The sequence below is a fragment of the Mustela erminea genome, chromosome 7 (genome assembly GCF_009829155.1).
Source record: "Mustela erminea isolate mMusErm1 chromosome 7, mMusErm1.Pri, whole genome shotgun sequence".
Taxonomy (NCBI): Eukaryota; Metazoa; Chordata; class Mammalia; order Carnivora; family Mustelidae; genus Mustela; species Mustela erminea.
This window is the reverse complement of record NC_045620.1, coordinates 7,501,313-7,522,474: the sequence shown is the minus strand read 5'-3', so window position 1 is coordinate 7,522,474 and position 21,162 is coordinate 7,501,313. Positions and strand designations below refer to the sequence as shown.

The window sequence follows — 21,162 nt, the reverse complement described above, 5'->3', positions numbered from 1 at the left end:
GCGGAAAGCACAGTATGGAAGTTAAAATCACCTTTAATCTTTATATCCAGCAATACATGTTTTTGTGTTTTATGAATGTCCTTCAGTCTTTTCAAAAAGTATCCAATGAATTCAATATAATGTATTTAATCTTAGGGGTGCCTGGGTGGCTCAGTGGGTTAAAGCCTCTGCCTTCAGCTTGGGTCATGATCTCAGGGTCCTGGGATCGAGCCCCACATCCGGTTCTCTGCTCAGCGGGGAGCCTGCTTCCTCCTCTCTCTCTCTCTCTCTCTGCCTGCCTCTCTGCCTGCTTGTGATCTCTCTCTGTCAAATAAGTAAATAAAATCTTTAATGTATTTAATTTTAGTTTATTATAATGATAAGGTATACATACTTTTGTCTGTCTGTCTGTCTCTCTCTTTTTTCACTTAATTGTACCAGGGACTTTATCTGGAAGAAATTTTTTCTACATAGTGCTGTAATATATCTACATTTTTAAGAACTCTGGTAGCAAGCAGAGGTTTCTACAGTCTAGGAGAACATCAAGATGGCTCATCACTCCTGCCCTTCCTCGCTGCCCAATGATTGGTGTTGATATGTTTCAACTCATCATGTGATTCACAGAAATCAAACAATCGGCTCCTTTTTTTTTTTTTTTTTAAATAAAGGGGCATTTTATGTGATACGTGAAAAGGAACATGTCTTGATAATGAACATGTAAATGAGGAAAAATGGCAGGTTTTAAAAAATTATTTAATTAATTTATTTGACCCGGGGTCAGGGCGGGGGGCGTGGGGGACACAAGCAAGGGCAGTGGGGGAGGGAGAAGCAGGCTTCCCTTGGAGCAGGGAACCCGATGCCAGGCTTGATTCCAGGACCCTGGGATCTTGACCTGAGCTGAAGGCCAGTGCTTAGTGACTGAGCCACCCAGGTGCCCCAAAATGGCAGGTTTTAAACAGAGTACTTATTTTCTAAAAATAAGCATTTCTCTTTATTTAAATCTCAGTCGGAGCATGCTGACTCTGTGATGCTTTAAGCCGACGACTTTCATAACCGGCATCATTAAAAGCCCCACAAGCTTTGTTGACAATATAATAGCCATCTCAAATCATCTGTCTGGAGAACAAATCTTGGATCAAAATAACATATCAGATTTTTAAAATTTATTCTTGAAATAATAATAATACCATTAGGCTGGATCAAAACAGGCCCAGTAGACATGAAATAAAAACTCTGCCCAGGAGTGTAGGTTTGTACAGTGTCCTCTAGGCTTTGTCTGATTCTAAGATCGTTGGATGCTTTTAATGTAGAAAATCAGTAGTTAGTTGCTGTTTCAACAATATTTAATAACATTCGCAAATTCCACTAAAGAAGAGAGTTCACAGTTAAGGGAATCAGAATGATTTTTTATTTTGTCTTAAATTAGAGGCTGTCGACTATTTGTAAATTCCCCATGTCACAGTGAACTGATAGTATTCATCTATGGTGGGGGTTGGAGGGGAACAGCCTTGATTGTTCTCTAGAGGGAAAACCACATTATCTCTAAGGAAACAAAAGTCAGGCCAGCTCCAACCTCCCGTTCTGGGAAAGAGAGGATTAGGAAGCAGAAGCACTGACCATTATTGAAAGGTTATTTCCGGGAAGAGGTAAAATCGTTACTTCCCTACAGACGTCCAATCGAATACACATTAGAGATTTTATTTTATGCATATGAAGGATACCCAGGCTGATGTTATAGCTAGTTCAAAGGGAAAGTCCAACGAGCCGAGATTTATCTAGAGTAAAGAGATGTTGAGACCAGCTGTAGTCAAAGACGAGGACTGTTTTTTCCAAGAGTAGGAGTGAAGACAGTTGGAACCTCTCCCCCATGAAGACACACTTCACACATGTCTCAGTGATCTACAACTTGCAGAGTCAGAACAGAGCTGGAATCTGATAACTCAGAGAGTGTGCTAGACCTGTGCAGCCTTCCACGGAAGCAGTTTTTAATGCCCTGACGCAGAAACCCATCTCCCTCTGCCCTCTTGTCTTCTGTTTCCCACTACTCCAGTCTTTTGCAACACTAAAACCCAGGATCCAAAGAAATGAAGTCTACAGATTTAGGAGGGGGGAAAAAAAAGGATTTAAAAAAAACCAACAACAAAACAAAGCCTCAAAAAACATAAAAACCAAGAATCTAGGCCCAAACACTCACTCTTACTGATTAAGGACAGTGGACACTTTCTCACTGCATATAAACTCCATTTTCCTAGGCAGCCACTGTTAATAATAGACCCTGGTTTTTGAGACTTGAAGATTTTACAATTACTAGAGCCCTCTTTAAAAAGAAAATGGGGGCTCTTAGGGGGGCTCAGTCATTGGGCATCTGCCTTCAGCTCAGGTCATGATCCAGGATCCTGGGATTGAGCCCCACATTGGGCTCCCGGCTCAGCGGGAAGCCTGCTTCTCCCTCTCTTATGCCCCCTGCTTGTTTGTACCTCTTGCTGCCTCTCTCTGGCAAGTGAATAGGTAAAATCTTAAAAAAAATTTTTTTAAATTAAAAAAATAAAAATAAAATGTGTATAAGATTTTAAATTAGATAAAGGGCAAATATTTACCTCGAATGAGAAAATAAATATGAAAAATAATAAATGATTTAAAAAATCATAAATCACAACTTAAAAGCTTATTTTTAAAAAGCCATATATGCCCAATGTGCAGCGAAATAGCATAGAGTTTATTTTCTTGTTAACAGATTCACGCCTCCGTAGCTCCTTTTTCCCTACAGTTTTTATTCATGTAGCTTCTGATCAGCCTATCATATAATGATGATTTCATGATTTTATTTCTAGAGGGAAAATGGAAAAGTAATTCAGGCTTTTTTCTATTGTGGTCAGTTATTTCTGTTCTGAGAGTCATTTTCTGTGCTGTTCCGTCTAGATCCATCAGACCTCATTAAGACAAGATGAATCACATGAGCTGGGATGTGATTTAATACGCTTCTACTCAATTTTTGTGTCTTACACACTATGAATTCAGGAATTCTGAAGTATTGTTTCTCAGAATTCCCATCAAGAAGAACGAATGTGTACAGTATGTTTATTGTTATGTATGCTCTATTTTCAAGTGGATTCTCCATGATGGAGACCTTGGATGTCAGAATTTTTCATAGGTGGTCATCTGACTCTGAACATTTCAAGTCTTGTTTCCCATCCATGTCCCACATACCTGTGAGGTCAGGAACATGTTTCCACTTGGATCCACTTCTGTCTTCCCATCTTTGTGTCTTTGTGAGGGAGAACCAACCCAGTAGACCCAGAGAATCTCTCAAGAATCCTACACCAGGACAATGACCACAATGTTAACGCACCAATGATTATGAATCCCATACCTATATCCCACTAAAACCAAAATAAGTGTGTCTTAAATTCACCTTCCCCTTAGCCAGATCCAATCACTTTAATAACACCAGAGGACTGGGATGTGTAATAAGCAGGAAGTTGGTGGTGAAGGAAGGGTTCTAACTTAGTTTCGCCTAAACACCTCACTCTCACAAAATATGGAAAAACACAAGAATATATGTTTGTGTGAACATATTGCTAATAACCCTCCCTCATTCCTCACTATATCCCCAGTGTCTTGACCATTACCTGGATTATAATAGGTGCTCAATAAATCTCTGCTTAATGATTAAAAAAAAATGCTTAAGGACCAGTATGAAAGGAAGGATATATTTATGGAGGCAGGGTTGGTGCCCTCAGGAGATGCTTGTGTATATAGAAAATACTATTCAAGAGGTTGTTTTGTTTTGTTTTTAAATAGTATTCAATTTATTGAAGTTCAATAGTAGTAAATAATATTCAATTTATTAAAGTTATAATCATAAAAGAAAAACTAACTCTCAGGCTTAAGTTTAGCTCAGAAATGTATTAAGCTTAGCTTGCAAATATATCTGTGAGCTCAATATATTTTAAATCCAGCTAATAGAGTAATGACTTTCATGGGATCTCTGACAAATATTTGGTTTCTCTTACAAGCTTAAATGCCTCAAATATTTTAAACGGCTTTTATAAATTTAACATATTCACTTTCTTTAAGTGTCTCCCAAGAGACTGTATTAATAAAAACCATCTTTCTGTATAGTTACCATGTCTTTTTAATTTATGAATATTTAAGTTCACAAAAATTTTAAGTTTTAATTTTGTTAATGTATTTCAAACGCGTATGTATAAAGTACATGCAAATTTATTATTTACAGAAAGCTGTTAATACTATGGTTTTGTTACTCTTAAATTTTTAAGACTTAGCTTTAAGGTTTAAGAAATCTATTCCCATTGAAGGGAATGTAGTTCTCATTCCCATGAACCAAATGATCTGTGATCGGAGGCTTTGCCCAGAGATTCTGTCCACTATGGGTGACCACCCTGCTGGGGCTCACCGAGTTCCACCTTAATTTCCTCCTGTTTTCGGAACTCCAGAAGGTGACTGAGTAGCCCTATTGCCCTGAATTCAAGTTTCACATTTACCAGTTCATGTCCATTCACAGGCTCTGTGACTCTCACTCAACTTGGTCACTTGATGTAATTTTGCATTTGCTTTTTCCTTCCCCATCTTAAAAGTACATGGCATTGCTGTTTGCCGACTCAGACTGAAGCATTTGATGAAATTTTAAAGACAGAGAAATAGAATTTCTACCGAAGGATAAACACTCCTCTGTTGGATGAGCTCGTTTTTTAAAATACATATTCTCAAATTCGTACCACCGATGGAAATGTTGAAAATGATATCCGGTTGAATTTTGTGTATTTCACATGGCCTTTGTGTGATTTGCATTTAAACTCATGAGGTCGTTCCACTGCAGCAAATGTCAGTACCTTTCCTAAAAATAAAATCAAAGCCACCCTCCTGCTATTCGTAAGAATGTGTCAAAGAATTTCAGAGAAGGAAAATGACAGTCCAAAAAACTGCCATGGAACAAAATAGGTGAGATTTCATTAAATGTGATAGTAATAGTCAACACAAATTTTAAAAATAACTTTTTTTTTTGCTTGCCCCTATTATGATATTATTTCTTAAAAGTTTTTATTTAAATTCCAATTAGTTAACATACAGCACCAGGTGATGTACAGAATTGTCGAATCACTATCTTGTACATCTGAAAAATAACTCTTGATTGACAAGGTGCAGAAGAAATGAATAATAGATCTATGAATTGAAAATCTCAGGTTATGTAAATACATACTCATAGATACTAGAAGAGGTAGGATGGAATGGTATAAAACAATGTGCTAAATTTTCCACCATAGATGTTTATATGCTTATAAAAGCTGATACAAAGGTCAAAAGTGATTATTCAAAGAGCAAGGATGTTGTAAACTCATCACTATCTTTGTCATTATAATCTTGTATCGTATATCATAGTAACAAAAGCCAGAAAGTGGGGGCTCTAGGGGAAATAAAAATAGATTAATTTTTAAACTTGTACAAGAAGTTAGACTTTCGAACATAGATTAAATGATTAATAGATATTAGTATTAATATTTTTAATATTAATAGATATTAATGTTAATAAATTAATAGATTAAATACAGAATTGTAAAATTAACAGCCAGAGGGGATTAAAAAGAGGATAGTGTTGACTGCTGACTCCCCAAAGAGACCATTAAAATAACCTACAGATCAAGCAAAGCCAAATTTATTGTTTATTGCAGTAAGAGACAGCAGAGTCTCTGCAGCATCTCTAGAGGGGAAAGTCAAAAGCGGACGTCGGTGAACTTGTTGTGGTCTGATTTCAGCGGATCTTTCAGTGCAGGGACCTCACTGGGATTTGGCAAAGTTTGTGATGTCGTTGAGGAATGATGGATGCGGAAAGGTGAACATCTTGAAGTGAGTTGTTCCAGAACAAACAGTAATTTGAGGAAGCCACTTGAGCAATCTATTGTTCAGTAGGAAGAAGGAACTATTGTTCCTCGTCCTGAAGGGAACAAGGGGAATAGTCTATTGTCTCGATAAATGGATTTTCAGCAGATTCCTCAAACAAACAATAAAGTTATTTGCAACTGCATTTTTCTGGGCAAGAATTTCCTGGCATAATAAAGTCATGGTAATGTAGAGAGTAAAGTGGGTTGATGTACAGAAGAGCTGTTGTCGACAGCATTTTTTAATATCAGCATTATTAAAAATTAAAAAGAAAATACAGCTTGTATATAAATGGGGGAAAATGAAATGTAAAAGGAGTAGAAAATCAGAAAACAAAAATTAAGCAGGCATGAGGAAGAGACAACTTACCAGTGAATGTTAAAAATGAAAATGAGGGGTGCCTGGGTTAAAGCCTCTGCCTTCGTTCGGCTCAGGTCCTGGAATTGAGCCCCGGCATCGAGCCCCGGCATCGGGATCTGTGCTCAGCAGGGAGTCTGCTTCCCCCGCTCTCTCTGCCTGCCTCTCTGCCTCCTTGTGATCTCTGTCTGTCAAATAAATAAATAAAATATTTTTAAAAAATAAAAATGAAATACATTATCTAGTGAAAAAATGCATTCCGTTATATACTAACTGAATATGGCCATATTTTAACATCACACCTATAGATGAAAAATAAAGAATGGACAGTGATGTCTCAGACCATCACAAGAACATTGCGAGGGTGTATTATATTAATCTAAGACATTAGATTTCAAGGCACAATTTACTGATGTGAAGGAAGCTCATTTCATGTTGGTGTTACAAAACTCAACAAAAAAAATGCAATCATGGATCTTTACGTGCCAAGTGAAAGGGCATGGAAATATATAAATCAGGAACTTTTGCGGATAGAACATAGGAGAAAGAGGAATTAGGAAGTGTGTGGAGTTTGGGGTTAGCACAGGTATTGAGAGAGTGAGTTGGGAGGGGTGTGGGCAGGGGTCACAGCGGTGGAGGGAAGATGAAAGACCGCCAGGGGGTCAGGAGAACGGCCTCCGTAGTCAGGTGTGAGAAAGCAAATCGTAAAGTGAAACCATTTTGAGTATCACTGAGTTGTGTGGTCCAAGGAGAGAATTCACGTACAAAGGATTCAGGATTCCTGGGGCGCCTGGGTGGCTCAGTCAGTTAAGCATCTGCTTTTGGCTCAGGTGTGATTTCAGGGTCCTGAGATCAAGACTGCCTTGGGCTCCCTGCTCAGCGGGGAGTCTGCTTCTCTCTCTCTCCCTCTGCCCTTCTTCCCGCTTGAGTTCTCTCTCTCTCTTAAATAAATAAATGGATAGTTTAAAAAAAAAAAAAAGAATTCATGATTCCTGACAAGTCTACCGGTATTCAGACCCAGCTAGAAATGCAGATTCCATTCAAGAGTACAAGCAGAGTGGGGGTCCACATTTCTGGGAGTAGACCGAGTTAGGATCTTTGTCGCTGGAATGTAAGGTGGCAGCCCATGTGACCTGGCAGGCCAACGTTTCGTATTTTCTGTGGTCCACCACAGAGCACCTCTAAGGTGAAGCTCATGATGGATGAAAGTATTACTGAGACGTATCAGTCGGTGTTCCAGGCTTTAGGAAACTCCAGCATCAGAATAGGCAAGCCCCAAACTGACCCTGAGCATAAGGATAGCGGCTTGGGGCTTAGCCGGACTCTCAGCAGGACAGGGATCCCAGCCTGTGTACGCTGAGCAGACACACCTTCCTCTGTTCCGTGCCCCCCGGGAGCCAGGAAGATGGACAGGTGCGTATAGAGGGGTTCAGCGGAATCAAAACCACATTACTTATTTTATTTTTATTTAAATTCAACTAGCCAACTTCTGACTTCTTTAGTTTCAGATGTAGTGTTTAATAATTATATCAGTTTTGTGTAACACCCAGAGCGCATCACATCATGTGCGCTCCTTAATGCCCGTCCTCCATTACTTCTCCCCACTCACCTGCCCTCCAGCAACCCCCAAGTTTGTTTCCTAGAGTGAAGAGTCTCTCCTGTTTTTTTCTCCTTCTCTGATGACTTCCTATTCTCTTTTCCCTCCCTTCCCTACAAATCCTCTGTCCTCTTACATATATTCCATACAGGAGTGAGACCGTATAATTGTCTTTCTCCATTTGACTTATCTCACTCAGCATAATCTCCTCCAGTCCCATCCATGTTGATGCAAAAGTTGGGTATTCATCCTTTCTGATGGCTGAGTAATAGTCCATTGGACATATAAACCACATCATCTTTATCCATTCGTCTGTTGATGGACATCTGGGCTCTTTCCACAGTTTGGCAACTGTGGACATTGCTGCTGTGAATATTGGGGTGCAGGTGACCCTTCAGATCACTACATTTGTATCTTTGGGGTAAATACCCAGTAGTGCAATTGCTGGGTCATAGGGTAGCTCTATTTTTAACTTCTTGAGGAACTTCCATACCATTTTCCAGATTGGCTATACTAGTTTGCAGAACCACATTTTGCCACATATTTAGTTTTTAAAAATTTACTTACAGAATTTGAAAGACTTTGGTCTATTCAATTGGAAGTTTTATAACTCCACAGGAAAAAACTCTCTCTCTCAAAATAAATAAATAAATAAATAAATAAATAAATAAATAAAACATCATCCAAAGACTCTTTAGAAGTGAAAATCAAATTCTGTGAAACTAGGAAACACAATATTAATTTTCAAAAGATTTTGTTTATTTGACAAAGAGAAAGAGAAAGAGCGCACAAGCAGGGGGAGCGGCAGAAGGAGAGGGAGAAGCAGGCTTCCCACTGAGCAGGGAGCCTGATGCAGGACTTGATCCCAGGACGCCGGGATCATGACTTGAGCCAAAGGCAGACGCTTAACTGACTGAACCACCCAGGCTTCCCCCACAATATTAAGCTTTTCAGTTCAAGTTAAAAGGAAAAACTAGATTTTTCTTTCACTGTTATTTTGAAATACTTAAAGGACTCACAGGAAGTTGCAAAGATAGTACAGAGAGGTCCCCTGTACCCTTCACCCATTTTTTTTTTTTTTTAGCAAGTAGGTTTTTTAAATTTGTGAGTTTCAAAACATTGAGTATTAACAGAATTAAATTAAAAGAAAACACGTAGATAATTTTTTTTTTCCTACAAGTGTCCTGTGTGTGAGTGAGTGAATGCATGCACTCAGTTCCTCCCGGGACACTGAAAAACTCCCACTAACAACAGCTCATACTGGGACACTCTGAGTTTGACCAGTGCTGGGGACATCCAGCTAGAACTCCCCAGTAAACTGTGGGACAGACTGGCTGAGCGTGTGTCCTGCTCTGTCCCCGGTGTGCCCTGCTTGCCTTCCCCCACTCACCAGCACTGAGACCTTGAGCCTGTCTCTTAACCTGTGCACCACCGCTCTCTCACGGGTGACTGGATGGTGACAGCAGTCACTGCCACACTGGGTTGTCGGGGGGTTTGGTGAGCGGAGGTGTCGCAAGCTCCAGGCTTGTGTTTGGTGCACTTCTGTTCTGACTCAGCCTGTACGCCGCTGTTCTTATACCTCTGGGTATAACCTGGGAGCAAGGTCGCAGTTCGGACATGTATTTGGGAAGCATATGGCAAGAAGAGCCTAAAGAATTTGTGTAGAATGAGAAATAAGAGAGAAGTCTACGGACTCCCAAAGAGCACCAGCATTTAATCTTTTTTTTTTTTAAGATTTTATTTTTATTTATTTGACAGAGAGAGATCACAAGTAGGCAGAGAGGCAGGCAGAGAGAGAAGAGGAAGCAGGCTCCCCGCTGAGCAGAGAGCCCCATGTGAGGATGTGAGGATGAGGGGCTCGATCGCAGGATGCTGAGATCATGACCTGAGCTGAACGCAGAGGTTTAACCACTGAGCCACCCAGGCGCCCCAAGAACACCAGCATTTAAGGCATAGCAAAAGGAGAGGATCCTGGACAAAAACAAAAACAAAAAGCAGCTAAACAAAAAGCCCCCCAAAAGAAGGAGCACTCTTAGATGAGGAAAGAACATTCATATGCAGCCATGATCACAAGGGAGTGGACATTGGGACAAGGATATAATCAAGGATCCAAAAGCTGACCCACATGCGGGAACTGGATCTATGACAGGTGAGACCCCACAGATTGATGTGGAAAGAGGAACATCGTCGGTGGTTTCACGTGGAAATGAACGAATTGGATTCCAGTCTTCTATGACACAGTCATTCACAATGAATTAAAGACTTAAAAGTGAAAAGCAAAACTTTCAAGCTGCTGGAAAACATATTGTAAAATATTTTGTGACATTAGAATCCTGAAAGATTTATCTAAAAAGACACCAGAGTGACTGTGACAGAAATGATCAAGAAGTTTGACTCCATTAAAAATTAAAATGACTTGTGTGAGACTGGTGAATCAAGGACCCATGCCCCTGAAACAAATAATACATTATATGTTAACAAAAAAATAAATAAAATAAAATAAATAAAAAATAAACTATACAATTTGAACGTATTTTCATTTGAAATTCAAATTAAAGTAAATGTTTAAGATTTTACAAGCAAAATAATTTGTTCTCAAGAAAGTTATTTTTCTTCTAAAATACTAAAATGTATTAAAAAGTAATTATAATCAATAAACTTAAAATTTTTTTTTAAATTAAAACTTCCGTTCATTAAAAGGCACCATAAAGAAAAAGAAAAGTTGTCAGGCCGGGAGGTTTATTTATTTATTTATTTATTTATTTATTTTTATAAACATATAATGTATTTTTATCCCCAGGGGTACAGGTCTGTGAATTGCCAGGTTTACACACTTCACAGCACTCACCATAGCACATACCCTCCCCAATGTCCATAACCCCGCCCCCCTTCCAAACCCCCTCCCCCCAGCAAACCTCAGTTTGTTTTGTGAGATTAAGAGTCACTTATGGTTTGTCTCCCTCCCGATCCCATCTTGTTTCATTTATTCTTCTCCTACCCCCCTAACCCCCCATGTTGCATCTCCACTTTCTCATATCATGGAGATCATATGATAGTTGTCTTTCTCCAATTGGCTTATTTCACTAAGCATAATACCCTCTAGTTCCATCCACGTCGTCGCAAATGGCAAGATTTCATTTCTTTTGATGGCTGCATAGTATTCCATTGTGTATATAAACCACCTCTTCTTTATCCATTCATCTGTTGATGGACATCTAGGTTCTTTCCATAGTTTGGCTATTGTAGACATTGCTGCTATAAACATTCAGGTGCACGTGCCCCTTCGGATCACTACGTTTATCTTTAGAGTAAATACCCAGTAGTGCAATCCTGGGTCATAGGGTTGTTCTATTTTCAACTTTTTGAGGAACCTCTTTGCTATTTTCCAGAGTGGTTGCACCAGCTTGCATTCCCACCAACAGTGTAGGAAGGTTCCCCTTTCTTTTTTTTTTTTTTTTTTTTTTTAATAAAGATTTTATTTATTTATTTATTTGACAGAGAGAGAAATCACAAGTAGGAGGAGAGTCAGGCAGAGAGAGAGAGAGAAGCAGGCTCTCGCTGAGCAAAGAGCCCGATGCGGGGCTCGATCCCAGGACACTGAGATCATGACCTGAGCCGAAGGCAGCGGCTTAATCCACTGAGCCACCCAGGCGCCCCGGAAGGTTCCCCTTTCTCCACATCCTCACCAGCATTTGTCATTTCCTGACTTGTTAATTTTAGCCATTCTGACTGGTGTGAGGTGGTATCTCATTGTGGTTTTGATTTGTATTTCCCTGATGCCGAGTGATATGGAGCACTTTTTCATGTGTCTGTTGGCCATGTGGATGTCTTCTTTGCAGAAATGTCGGTTCATGTCTTCTGCCCATTTCTTGATTGGATTATTTGTTCTTTGGGTGTTGAGTTTGCTAAGTTCTTTATAGATTTTGGACACTAGCCCTTCATCTGATATTTCGTTTGCAAATATCTTCTCCCATTCTGTCAGTTGTCTTTTGGTTTTGTTAACTGTTTCCTTTGCTGTGCAAAAGCTTTTGATCTTGATGAAATCCAAATAGTTCATTTTTGCCCTTGCTTCCCTTGCCTTCGGTAATGTTTCTAAGAAGATGTTGCTGTGGCTGAGGTCGAAGAGGTTGCTGCCTGTGTTGTCCTCAAGGATTTTGATGGATTCCTTTCGCACATTGAGGTCCTTCATCCATTTTGAGTCTATTTTTGTGTGTAGTGTAAGGAAATGGTCCAATTTCACTTTTCTGCATGTAGGCCAGGAGGTTTTTATAACACTTAACAACTGACAAAAAGTCGTTAGCTAGAATACACTAACAAAAATGCAGTAATGTTCAACCCCACTTTCACCGAAGAAGGAAGTTTAAGATCTCATGTTGATATCCAGAGAGAAGAGCATTCTAGCCAGAAGAAGTGCAAAGGCTCTGAGACAGATATTTGCGTGTATTGTCGAAAAATATCAAGAAGGCCAGTGCGCTCAACCCACTCTGTTTATATGCCAAATAAAGACAGGTAAGAGTCTAGATCATTATTTCCATGTCTTGTAATTTAATCTTTGACTTAAGAAGGTCAGCCAGCAAGATGCTTCATGAGAAAAAACTAAAATATTTAATCATATAGGACAGATTAGAGTGACCAAATGAATTTTGAGATTAAATATTTTGAGTTTAATTAAATATTTATTTGATATACACATATCAAATAAATATCTGATAAATATTTATATTGAATTTTGATTAAATATTTAATCATATAGGGTTTGGTTACAGTGACCAAATGGATTTTGAGGGAAAGGGACAAAGTATAATATGAGCAAAATTTAAGATGTTTTAGGCAATATTTAATTTATCAAGACCACATTAAGTAAGCATCAGCTCAGGGCCAGGCCCTCTGTTAGGGACTGAGTGAGAATCAAAGAGAAGAAGGAAAGCCCCGACCTAGAAGGAGCCACATGCCTCGGTAACTAATAAGGAGAAGTGATAGACAATGTAACATGTGACGTCATAGAGAACATAATGTTTATTTGTTGACTTCTCACGCTCCAGACACAGAGCCTTCAACACAAGCTTAACCATCCCCACAGTAACCCTAGATGGTTGGTATTATTTATCCCCAATTTGAAGATGAGGAAATGAAATAGAAGGGAGAGTAAGTCATTTGTTTAGAGCAGGGTTTCCCAATGGCGGTGGTATTGGCACTTGGGGCTGGGTGATTCTCCGGCGTGGGGCTGTTCTGTGCATTGTAAGATGTTCATCGGCCTCCCTGGCCTCTGCCCACTGGAAGCAAGTAGCTCCTCTCTCCCCATGGTTACAACCCAGATGTCTGCAGACCAGTTATCTCCTGGGTGATGAAAGGGTCCGGCTAGGGGAACACTGGGGTGGGACTTCAAACCGACTCTTTTTGACTCTAATGGCCAGAGTTGCTGGTTGTTTCTGTTTGTTTGCTTAGACTTCTTTATCAAGTGTACAATGTCTCTATGAACAGGAGTATCTTGGGTCCTACCCACTGATGTTTAACTACCTTCACTGAAGGCAATATGGTGTTGACCTCCAGATGGCTCCCACCAGAGGAAGAGATGCGGTGAAGGCACGGCAGACATTGTCTGAGGTTCCTACCATTTGTTCAGTATCTCGGGTAATGATATCCCATGAAATGATAAATAACAGCCTGCAGACACTGTTTGTGTTGCTTTAATTTCATTCACTCATTCCCTCGTTCGTTCATTCATTCATCGATGCCCGCCTTGCCCGAGGCACTGAGGCTCATCGTGGACAAGTCAGAAAGGTTCCTCCTGCTCAGTTTCGTAGAAGGTGGGGAACAGACGGGAGACATGGTAACGTATCGTTCAACAAGGGAATGTCAATTTGTCATACGCATTTTGAAAAAATAAAATGGTTTTATGAGGGCGGGTGACTTGGTTAGAAGGAGCTTGTGAACTGGGATTCAGAGATCACGAGAGGCTTCTCAGAGGAGGTGACATAAGCTGCGGCATAATAACAAGAAGGAATCAGTCCTGTGAAAATCTGAAGGCAGAGTTTGTGAAGAGAGGAACAAGGAAAGGTTAAGATGTGGAGGTGGGAGCATGTTATATCTCAGGAACGGAAAGGTCTTTATGGATGAGAGGGGAACCTGCAGGGCAAGAGGTAGCTGACATCAGGGAGGTGCAGAGGACCCATGGGCATGTTTGACCTTGCCGGACAAGCAGGAGTGTGGCTTGTATTCTCTGTGCACGCTGAACGTGATCTTCCTGAAGTCGCTTCAAGAGGAAGGCCAGGTGCAGTCCTTCTTTGAGCTAAACTGCGAAAGCAATGTCCTGGGTGTCCCTGCCGCTATCAGTTTTATGTTTTATGTTTGCAGGGATTTAAATGGACTGATGTAAGAGTTAGAGTTTGAAGCTTACAAGGGAAATCAAAGAAATATTTAAAATATATTAGTTCAGTTTGTTGTCTCCCTGCAGAGCTTCTGCGAAACAGACTTTTTATTGCACTTGTTCCTTAGAAGGTCTGTTGAGTGTTTGAATTCATAAAGAGAGCCCACAAGCAGCTCTAGTGTTTAAGAATTTTGATATTGTCAAGGACTTTCAGTGATTGTAGATTTTTTTAAGAAGGATTTTATTATGGTGGTCATCTCTCATGTTTTAGGCATAACAATTTCATGCCTATTGCTGGTAATGGGATAAAATGGAAATAATTTAGATGTCCATCAGTAGAGAAAGGAGAAATAAAACGTATTATGGTCAAATGATCACATTTGTGATTCAGCAGGTTAATGACCTAGATCTGCATGGATCAACTGTGCAGGTCTCCGTGAAATGAGGAGGGGAAAGGTAAATTGTAGGACAATAGGTGTAGAAAAATGTGATTTTTTCCTCCCGATCTATATTGAGATATAATTGACACATTATGTTGAGTAAGTTTAAGGTATACAAGTGTTGATTGGATACATTTATATATGGCAGAATGATTACTCCCAGAGCCCACAGCATGGTGGTATGAGACAGAAGGGACATGAAAATACTTTGGGGGATGGAAGATACATTTATTGCCTCGATTATGGGCATGACTTTGCCGGTGTACACGTATATCAGAACATGTATGTCAGGAAATTTTACATTTCACATACCGTGGTCTGCTGTCTGTCGATTACACGTCTGTAACAAGCCATTACGGACTGTTGTGGTTGGTCATTGATCTGAACGGCTAGGCCTGCAGCAACTTTTCTTCCTTACTAGGACATACAAGGTGGTGGTCCACTTTGAAACGAAGGGCATCTGAGATTTTTGTCAACTACAGCAGTAAATGCCTTTGGTCTGAGATTCCCGTGGCTGAACTTTTGGCTATTTTCAGCTAAAAACATGCTAAAGGACAAAATAGGAAATACTAGCGGGGGAAGATGTCAGGGAGACTGTGCTTCTGTGTTTAGCCACGTTAAGATGCTAGGATGTTGGGATGACTGACTGGGGACCCCCAGTCATTTCCTTGTGGGTCACTCTGTGCACTCTGGCTTTTTTCTCTGATCCAGTCTTCAAGCCAGCAGCCCTCTGCCCTTGCTGGACACTCCGGCACTGAGCCTGGCTCATGGCTTCCCGGAGTACAACCTCCATTTTCCCTCTTGCCCATCTTCATGTGAAGCCAGGAGCCTGTGACTCAGCTCTGGCCATTGAGATAAAAGCAGAATTGATGCGTGCAGCTAATACAGTCACCAGCTGAAGAAAGGCGTCCTTAAACTTACCAGTGGAGCTGTCTGTCATATTTTTTGGTCCATGTGGCTGATGTGGCTGTCTTTTTTTTTTTTTTTCTTCCTCACCTTACAATTCATCGACCCAGGAAGTATGTTTTCAAAATAAAACCATCCCAGACACAATTCACTGAATTGTATTTATGAGTGAGGTGAAAATGTTGCCTGTTTGGACGCCACCGCTGTCACCGGCCGAGCCCCATTCTGACGCAGGCTGCTTCTGTGTCTTTGGACGCGTCATTCAGGCTTTCTGCTTCGGGTCCCTCGGCTGCGAAATGCGGATAATATGACAGGGCTCATGAGTGCTGTGAGGATTAATTAACACCGGCAAAGCGTTTTGATCATAAGACGTTGCCCTCTTCACACGTTTTATCCGGGGACTTCAACGGACCGCATCAACGAGGCGGGTCCCATTTATCTCTGTTCTCCAGATCATGTTGTGAGTCTCTCGGGGAACTAGGGAAACAGCCCCGCGAAGACCTCTGGACTATTGACCTTCTGATCTTCTTGCCACAACCCTGGATACATGCTTCATTTTGGAAAGGGGCTCTGTGAATGCCAAGTGTCTTTGTCATCTACTTCCTTCTCTTGGTCTTCTTTCATGCGTTGGCCTAGATCTTCCTGGATTAGCTCCGCACTGACCTACAGCGGGGAGGGCTCTTCTCCTCAGAAAAGAAACTCGAATATCTGGGAGAGCCTAACGATCACAAGACTCCTTTTTTTTGGTATTCTAAATCAAGTTCACTAGAAGGTTAGTTTTGCTTTTGTGTCCTTGGTTATAAAACTCAAGACATGAGGTCCACCCGTGCAGGAATAGTCATCCTACTTTTAGAAGTTGTATTTAGGATTTATTTATTTAAAAAAAAATAAAAGGCACACAAGAGAAAGTTGACATCTCCAATACTCCCACAACAAATAACTACCACTACTATTTTAGTGCAGATATATTCGACCTTAGTTTTTTTTTTTTTTTTTTTTAACCCATTTTTTAGAAACCAGGCCCTCCTTCGTAGATCATCTACAATACACTGAGAAACCCTGTTATCTTCCAGGACTCATTCCCCAGTACCCACTTTTCATTCTCCAAATCCAGTCACTCTGACCTTCTGGGCTAGATGTTCCAGATGGTCTTCTGTCTGGGACACATGACCCCTGTTGTCCTTCTCCCCACCATCCTGTCTGCCATCCCTCAGAGCAGAGCACCTTCTTCTTCGTATCCCAGCTTCTAATTTCTCCACCCCCCATCTCCCAAAGGGGTCAGGTCCTGTCTCTTTGTCCTTCCTCAAACAGCATCATGTAACTTGCCTCTGTGCGTAATTTGATACATATTTGAGTATTTTTTTAAATGTCTGTGCTCCTGATGGCTCGCCACCCCCTCAAGCTCAGTCTGGTCCTTTCCTGTCTGCTTCACTGGCTCCTCAGGGCCTAGGGAGCCTGGCTCAGATGATAGTTGCTGGATGAATGAATGAGAGGGAATATCCTTTATGTGCATTCTAATGGCTGTGGTATGGCTTTGTAAGAGAATGGTAAATGTTGACTCTTCCTGTTGACTCAGTTTCAGCAGAAGCCTCAAAAGCCCAGTGGGGGGGTAGGGGGAACATTAGAAAAGTTTCTGAAGCCAAGTATTGCACCCTCTGTGCAGAAATTGCAAAAAAAGCAGCAGCAAACCATTTTGTCTGCATTCATTGACCATGCACCCCCAGCTAAATAAGCCATTGCGATTCAAGAATTTAAAGAAGGAAGGTTCTTTGGCAGAGACTTGGTTTTCTTCTCCCCATGAGATAAGGAGGGAAGATCTCTCCCCTTACTCTATAGCAGGGGAGTGATTTTCAAGTGAATCACTCTTGATCACTAGACATGAGTCTCTAGAAGCATAGAGAACACAAGGACTGGTGGTAGACCCAATCCTTAATATTCTAAAGGTGGAGGCCTGGGGTCAGCTGGTTGGCTTGTCTTGAGGCAGAGCTAAGAGCAGTAGCCGCCCTGGGAGTGAACTGACCATTCACTGGCATGGATGATACTGAGTAGAGTTTTTCCTTTGACCAGGTAGGGCTCATCGTAGAATAAATCCACCAGGAGAACCAACTGCAAGGGCAAAAACCCAACATGGGCCTGGAGCTTGAGACTCTGGGGTGTTCACAGCCCGTCTGAGAAGGACATTGGAGATAGAGTTCTTAGCGGGTGCATCTCTAAGGAACTCACAAAAGCTTCTTGACAGAAAGAGCAAACATTTTATGTCTTTGCCCAGAGGGCATCACCTCCAAGGCAAGACTTGGAGCAAGCAAAACTTTCCTTTCCTTCCACACCACCCCCCTACCACGAGCTCCACGGAAGCCTATAGTTATTACACAGAAGAGGGGGCAGAGCAGAAAACCAGTGAAGGAGCCATCTCCTAGCCCTACCCTTCCAGTCCTGAACTGGGTTAAGGGATAAAACTTAAATCGAATGATATTCAGTGTTTTACGGCTATTAGACTGAGATGACTCTTTATGACCTCCTAGTTGCCAAAAAAGCCAGAGACCTTCTGGAAACTTCATTCAGGTTTAGAGAAACAAATTTTCAATAAGCAAAGTTTAATGGGAATAGATCATACCAGGTAGATCCCAGTTCCTTCAGAAATTTGCTTACATGTGTGTACCTGCTTCCATGTAAAATATATGTTTAGATGCAGACATATTAACATACATGTAGATAATATGAAGATAGTTTTCCATATTATCATAAATAATGCTGCTGTGGATATTCTTGTAACTAAATCTTTGTGCCTTTGGATGCATTTCCAGAACTGGATAAGCAATTATGAAAGTTTTTTAAAATCTCTGATAGATATCACTATGCTTCAAAACAGTTGTATCAACTGATATAAATTTATATTTTCAGTGGAAGGTTCATTTCTCTTTTCTTAAAGATTTTTGGTACAGGTCTTTAGAAGTAGATTTTTGTATTTGGTCTTAGCACTTCCAGTCCAGTGTCCAGTCCACTTCCAATCTATTTTTTATTCATCAGAGAGAATAATATTTAAAAAAAATACAACTTTCCTGGGGCGCCTGGGTGGCTCAGTCAGTCAAGCATCTGACTCTTGGTTTTGGCTCAGGTCATGATCATTCCTGAGATCGAGTCCTGTGTCAGGCTCCATGTTCAGCACAGAGTCTGCTTGAGATTCTCTCCTCTGCCTCTGCCCCTCCCCCTGTGTGCTCTCTCTCTCTCTCAAATAAGTAAATAAATAAATCTTTTATATATAACTTTCCTGCATTTTTGGCTTTCTCAAGGGCTCTTCATTCTAGCTGGAATGCACTTCCCCAACGTTGCCCATAGCTTCTTCCCATCTTTCGCATCTTAGCTTAAATGTCACCTCCTCAGAGAAGCCTTCCCTGACTCCTTCTTACTGAAAGTAGGGCTGTTTATTATCTTCCCCCACAATAACATACCACTTCTGTTCCTTAAACTGTCACCGATAGTTATCTAAACTGTTTATCTGCTTGTTTTTTTCTCTCTCCAACTGGGACTACAGGCTGCATAGGGACAAGCTTGTGTGTGTGTGTGTATGTGTGTGTGTGTATAATCTTATTGTGGACAGACCCCACCCAGAGCAGGTGCTCGGTCAGTATTTTTTGAAGGCAGGACAGAAGCAATGAATCAATGAAAGACAGAAGCAGACCTGCTTCCAGGTTTTCTCTCAGCTGATTTCTGTGTCATCTTCCAAGTCATCCTTCCTTGGCTGGGTAAGGACTGGTGGAGAGGGAGCTGGCCGCCCAGCAAACAAGCTCTCTCCTTGGTGATAGCCAAATCATTTTCATTAGCACGGTCTCTCCTTGCCAGAGGAAAGGCTGTCTGTTTCTGGCCTCGCAGCAGGCGACGGAGCCAAAGCTCAAGCTATTTTTGGTAAAGACATCGGACGAGTGCCATTTCAGCCTCTGCCTTGGTACTTTGTGGTACTTGGTGAAAGTAACACCTCCTTGGGCCAAGCGTGGGAGCCCATCATCTATTCTGGAAAAGTGCAGAAGCCTCTGGATTTCTGCACGTAATTTTCTGTCCTGGAGAATCTTACAATAATAACAATAATGATAATAATTGGCTGAATGGGATACAGAGGGGATGGCATGAGTCATTCATATTTCAGGCTTGAGTGGGTTCCCACTTTGAAAATGGTGCAGTGGGGGGAACTGTGGGTTAATTCCTGGCTCTGCAATGTGACAAGGTTTTGTTCCTTATCGACAAGATGTCCGAAGAGGAGCAAATTGCTACTGCATGTAATTCATTCTGATCTCACACTTACTTCATTTTAATGCAATCAACTCTTAGTCCCCCGGCTTAGACGGAGAGCAGGGGATTAAGTATACTCAAAATGAGTATGAGTACCACTGTTGGCAGAAGGGAGTCTCAATGCTGAGCAAACAAACAAATAAGCTTGAAGGGTTGGAAATGAGTTAAAAACAGGGATTGAAATAATGAGCTTTAAAATGACTAATTTATTTATTTATTTTTTATTTATTTTTGAGAGAGAAAGAGAGAGCAGGGGGAGGGCAAAGGGAGAAGGAGACGAGCACACTCTGCACTGAGCTCGAAGCCCTATGCGTGGCTTGATCTCAGGACCCCGAGGTTACGACGTGAGCCGAAATCAAGAGTAGGAGGGTTAACCAACTGAGCCACCCAGGTGCCCCAAATAATGATTTGTGCGTGTGTGTCACCCTTCTCCCCAGTGAAACTGAATTGTGTGTGACTGTATGTCCATTTGCCAGCATATAGTGGTGTGAATTGTGCACTGTGCAAGTCTATCAGTGCAACTTACATTGTATATCTCTGAATTCCTCTTTTCCTCTTCTGCCATGGTTGTGTATTCCACGATTTGGACAAGTACAAGTGACTGTCCATCGTGTGACATTTAAGGGTTTGATTTAATGAAAAACAAACCAATAAAACCATATATTGGGTTCCTTCCTGCAGTTAAAAAAAAAAAAAATCACTCGTCTTTTCCCAACCAGTTTGATATTTTCTAGTTTGATTCTAGTTTCTTCATGTCTGGCTTAATTATTTATGGATATGGATTATATTCAACATTAATCATCATGAGATGTATTTCTCAGTTTCTGGTTTTGTCAGTAATTACTTCTTTTTTCTTGAGCCATTCACCTCTAGGCCCTTATGCCTCCATTCCTTCATTCTTGGTTTCTGCGATACTGTTGATTTGGTGTACAGAGATGTGTTGGACAAATACCTTCCATGAAACGTCTATGGCGTGGCAACCATGGACAGTATTTTTTTTAAGCTCTAAGCCTTCAAAAAGAACTCACCCAATGATTTTATCATTTCGTCCTTCTTTGGTGAGAGATTGAAACTTAAAACTTCATTTACAGCAAATGACAGCACCATGGCAGAGCAAATGATTTATTAGATAATAAAAAGAGTTCTCCTCCCGGAATGTTTGCCTTCTGACTGTCCCAACTTACTCTCAGGCCTCCTATGACACATTCTTGGGTGATTCTCTTCCTTATCTGACACCTACCAAACCGAAGTGACTAAAAGCTAGTGTTCTTGGCCGGAAAGGAAAGATTTACATAAGCTTAGCTTGAAAGGTCTTCAAATCTCATCTGGTCAAA

General features: G+C 40.9%; 1 protein-coding gene across 1 annotated transcript in view; it reads left to right on the top strand.

Annotated features, from left to right (window-relative positions):
• Positions 1-21,162, top strand: part of DOK5 (docking protein 5) — a 373,470-nt gene that overhangs the window by 189,610 nt on the left and 162,698 nt on the right. The gene's annotated exons all lie outside the window — the stretch shown is intronic.